Source organism: Apaloderma vittatum, unplaced genomic scaffold, assembly GCF_000703405.1.
Source record: "Apaloderma vittatum isolate BGI_N311 unplaced genomic scaffold, ASM70340v1 scaffold28692, whole genome shotgun sequence".
In the NCBI taxonomy this organism is placed as follows: domain Eukaryota; kingdom Metazoa; phylum Chordata; class Aves; order Trogoniformes; family Trogonidae; genus Apaloderma; species Apaloderma vittatum.
The window spans coordinates 3,155-8,034 of record NW_009703685.1 but is presented as its reverse complement, the minus strand read 5'-3'; the positions used below and the strand labels follow the sequence as shown (position 1 = coordinate 8,034).

The window sequence follows — 4,880 nt, the reverse complement described above, 5'->3', positions numbered from 1 at the left end:
GAGCTGCCAGTGGGAACTGCCAGCCTCAGCAGGAGGAGGGAGAAGTTGAGCAACTGAGCTGTCCAGGGCTGGTTTAGGGCAGGGCTCCAGCAATCTCTTCTTACGGGTCACTGCACCACCAACTCCAATTCTGGCTTTGTTCACCTTTGCTACCTCCAGCCCAGTGGCAGGAGGGGATGGGTGAGGGAGATGACTCCAGTCCCTCAATGTCCCGTCCTTCTGTTCTCTTCAGAATCCATGAATCCATGAAGTTTTAGGATCATAGAACGGCCTAGGCTGGAAGGGACCTTAGAGATCATCTAGTCCAACCTCCCTGTCATGGGCAGGGATGCCACCTCTCGACTAGACCAGGCAACACATGGGGACAGAGCGGGAATCGAACCCGCGACCTTGGTGTTGTCATTGTTGTCAGCCACCAGGTGCCTCCAGCAGGGTTCAGATTCTCCAGGCCCAAACCTGGGACCATCTCCAGGACAAACTGTGTGAGGAGCTGGAAGGCTAGACCCAGCCTTCCTCCTGCTCAGTCTGGAGGAGGGAGCAGGGAGTCTGTGCACAGCCCTTCGCAGACCCTGTGTCTGGCACTACTTTTTAGTGCTGCTGGAGGGAGTGAAACTCCCCAGGTTTGCTGGAGTTTCAGCACGTGAGAGACAGGAATTGGTCTTGCAAAAGCCTTGCATTTGTCAGAGTGTGTGTTGCAACAGCCTTTCTGCAAGGGCAGGAAGGTGCTGAGGAACTTGTTTGTCATGGGGAAGTACAGACAGTTTCCAGTTGCAAGGTGGCAAATAGTGAGAGAAAGAAAAATAAAGGTCCACAGGAGGGAAGAAAAGACAAAGCAGGCTGAGAGGAGGAGGAGAAGGGGTGAAGCACAGGGAAGAAGGAAAATGCAAACAGAGATCCTCTTGCTCTGGACTAGTCCTAGGAGACTAGAGGCAGCACACCCAGTCCTGTGTGCTTGGCTGTGGCTGGCATTGTCTTCCCTGGCGGGCACCTCTGTGGTTGCTCTGCGCTCTGGGACAGCGAGATGCCCATTAGAACCCTCCTTCCACAGCTGGCTCTTCCACTGCGAAGATGATAAGAGCAGAGCAGTTTCACTTCTCGTCTGCAAACATGTTTCCCTCTGTCTCAGTGGCTGGCGTCACTAAGCGTCTGCGTTTTGGCCAGGAGATGCACACGCTAGGACAGCTGCTTTGGGCCCGTCAGTGGCGATGGGTCCCAAGGCCCATAGTGCCCCCAGCACTGGGGCTCTGCCCTGCCGCAGGCCGGGCTTCGCATTGCCATGTGGGCTGAGCCTGACTCCAGCTTCTGGAAAGCACCTTGTGCAGCAAGTGCAAGGGCAGAGGTGTTGCTCAGGTGCAAACTCTGTGTGTGAGCACAGGATGGCTGACTGGCACCCCATCGGAGGCACCCCATGTGCTGTGCTGCTGCTTCTATCCCCCTTGGCCCTGGTGAAGCCGTTCTGCTCACATTCCTGGAGCAAGACGGCTGAGCTGAGTTTTCAGCTGCAGCTGGAGCTGTGTGGAGGATATTGGTGAACACGTGGTTCCAACTGCTCAGTAGCACCATCACCTACCCCTGCAGCCTGTGGCGGTAGCTCACACAAGCCTTCTGTCGATATCTCAGCACAGAGCTCTCAATGCCAGGGCAGTTTGTCTTCAGGTTTGCCACAGGGGAGCCAGGGGGGGAGAGCGGGGACTGGAGTACAGCAGGTATCCTCAAGAGTGCCGCTTGTCCCCCAGCTTCAGGACAGCTTCAGGAGCAGAGCTAGCTCCCAGGAGAATGTAGCTGTTGCATTTTGAATTAGCATCACTGCCATTCCATTCCTCGTCCCCATCAGGAACTGGGATGTGAAGTCCTCAGGGTCCCTCTTGTTTCTCCTCGCAAGCAATGGAAAAAGCAGGAGGCTTTGTGCTTCCTTACAGCAGCCATCCTCCAGTCCTTGGAGCTGAGCTTGCAGGGCTGGGAGCTCCCACCAGATGGCGGAAGGAGACACCAGGCATCTTCCATGAGCTCAGAGCCACACGGGACGGTGTCCCAGGCTGGGGCCGCAGGGCTGTCCCTTCTGGGCGGGGTTGGTGCAGCCAGTCTTTTCTCCTCTCCCCTCCCCTCTGCGCTCCTGCTTCCGACTTACCTTTGTCTGCAAAGGGAAAGTGCCTCAGCTCAAAGCCTACAAGCTGATGGACTAAATATAATTTTCCTGTGGTTTCCTTGGCCAGACACGCATCCAGCTACAGAAGGCTGGCTCAGGTGCGGGGGGCCTGTGTGAAATGGGTGGCTTGTGGAGGACACCAGGTGCCCCAGTCTGTCTTGCCGGGAGGAAATTGCGAAGCTGGGGTTGGCAGTTGAGCATTGCCAACTGCAGCTGTGCTGGCCCAGCAGTCCCAGCAAGGGCCCGGCAGGAGCCTGAAGTGGGCTGAGCTTGGAGCTCCCTGTCTCTGGGCAGCCAGTGCCTGCTGCCCAAGCCAGGCGTGTGAGTGCCCTCGCAGCATCCCTTGGCCCCAGCATCCCTCTACTCTGGCATCCTGCTGCCCTGGCATCCCTCTGTTCTGGTGCCCCTGTGCTCCACATCCCTCTGCTCCAGTACTGCAGGGGAGCAGATTCTGTACTGCAGTGCACTGCACTGGGTTAAGCTTAGGGTTGGGGTCAGGCTTGGGGCTAGGCTTAGGGTCAGGGTTCTTCATGGGAAAGGACGGTATGTGATTGCAGGGACATGATCTCATTGCAATTACTTAAGTGTGGTGGGATAGCTCATGTGACTGGAACACGTGGCTGTGTCCTCTTTAGGAAAGACAGGCCAACAATGTGAGATGGTGGAGTTGCTCCTTGTGTGAGAGAGCAACAGGAATGTATCAGGCTCTCCCTGGGGGTGGATAAAGAGTGAGAGCACTGGAAGAGGCTGCTCAGGTTGTGGAGGCTCCATCTCTGGACACTCAAAACCCACCTGAGTGTTTTCCTATGCAGTCTACTCGAGGTGATCCTGCTCTGGCAGGAGGTTTGGACTAGGTGATCTTCAGAGGTCCCCTCCAAGCCCAAACATTCTCTGATTCTGTGAGGGGTGCACCACTCTCCCTCTGGATTTGCCAGGCCATAAAACCATCCTCACTGCCTCAGTGTGTGTCCTGAGCATTTCCCTGACAATTGTCCCACATCCTTGGGATTTTCTTAACCGTCTTTTTCCTTCACAGGGAGCTGGAGTGTGGAGGCTTCAGTCTCCTGCCAGGCTACTTAGAGCTGCCAGTTCCCCTCTGAGAGACTAACCTGGAGGTGCCCTGCCCCTGCCCTTGTCCTGCTGCAGGATCCCTGAGGGTGTCTGTGAAGGAGCTGCCCCCCGCCCCAGCTCGTGCCACAGCTCTCTGACCCTGTGTCTGGGTCCTGGTGGGTGGGGGAGAGGTGCCTCCTGTGCTCGTGTCCTCTGCTTCTCTCTGGAGAGCCAGTCCCTGGGCTGGGCCCAGCCTCTCCAAAGGCAAGTGGATAACTAGGGGTTAATCCCTAATGTCAGGGCACTATCCCTAATCCCAGTGCCCCTGGGATTAGGATTGCAGGGTGCTTGCTGCCCTCAGGGTCCCCAGGGGGGTTCCAGTCGGGAGGCAGCACATGTCACAACAGATGCACATGTTGCTGAACAGAGGTTTCTCAGCAGCCACCGGCTTCAGCTCTGGCCCGTGCCCATGACCCAGTGTGGGTGGGAGGTTCAGCTGCCTCGTATCCCTCAGCCTTCAGCTGCCCTGGGCAGTCCCCTGTGAGGCGTCTCCGGTGCCTTAAATCCACTGCAAGCAGAAGGCTCCTTTGGGTGCTGTGCAGTGCTGTGTAGTGACGTGCAGCGCTGCGTGATAGAGTACCGTGGTGTGGTGCAGCATAGTGCGATTTAGAGCTGTTCAGGGCCGTGCACCGAGCTGCAGTGCCACGTGGTGCAGCATGACACAATGCAGTGCCCTGCAGTGCAGCACGGTGTGGTGCTGTGTGACATGGTACAGTGCTGTATGACGCTGTGCAGTTCAGGGGAGCGCAGCAGCGAGCTGCCGCTCACCTCACCAAGACGAGCAGACTCTGTTGCCACTTCGTAGTGCAACCATTTCCGGCACCGTGGGGCTGGGATGAAAACAAGGCTTTTTTGTGACCCATTTTTCCGGTGTGAAACTTGCCGTAGCGCCTCAGCTCTGGCTGCTCATGGTTATTGAGCTCCCAGCCTGGCACTCCCACTCCTCGCTCCCCCTCCACAGTGCTCTCACCGCTGAGCACCAGCTGCTGTCTGACTGGGCTGCTCCAGAGGGCCCTGGGAGCCACTGGGGAGAGGGACCCTTGTCAGCCTGAGCAGGAAAGGAGCTGGGGGCAGAGGCGGGTGGGTCCCCAGATGGCAAAGGTGACCGCAAGGCTTTTCCCATCCTTCCTCTCTGGGTTTTCCTCCCCACCGTGGGAGGCTGAGCCTGCCCGCACACTTGCCAGGGGGTGATGGAAAGTGTGACGAGGCAATTTAAATTTTCCTCATTCTCAGCAGTCCTTGAAAATGGAGGGTTTGTCTCACGTGAAGTGTCAGACAAAGGGGAAATTCCCCTCCTACCCAGAAATGGGAATAACAGCCCGTGTCTGGGCTGTCTGTGGCATCCCCAGCCCCCTTGTATGGGGACAACCCCCTCTTTTCCAGCCCCCCGGCCCCACAGCTCAGTGTGTTGGCTGCCCTGCACTGGGATGGAGATGCTGGGGTCTCCCCTGCGTCCTTGTTTGTGTCCAGCTGCACTTTGGGGTTCCTCTGCTATGGGGGCTCCCTGCTCACCTCAGGCCTTGAAGTTTCTTTATCCACAGTGCTCAGCATGATGGGCAGTGGGAGCAAGAGAGGAAGAGGGGGCTGCTAGCTGGCACCCACCATGGCTCCCAGTATGCCAGTA

The 4,880-nt window shown here is 57.4% G+C and overlaps 1 protein-coding gene across 1 annotated transcript in view; it reads left to right on the top strand.

Annotated features, from left to right (window-relative positions):
* PGAP2 (post-GPI attachment to proteins 2) overlaps positions 1–4,880 on the top strand; it is a 13,799-nt gene that overhangs the window by 7,458 nt on the left and 1,461 nt on the right. The window lies entirely within an intron of this gene.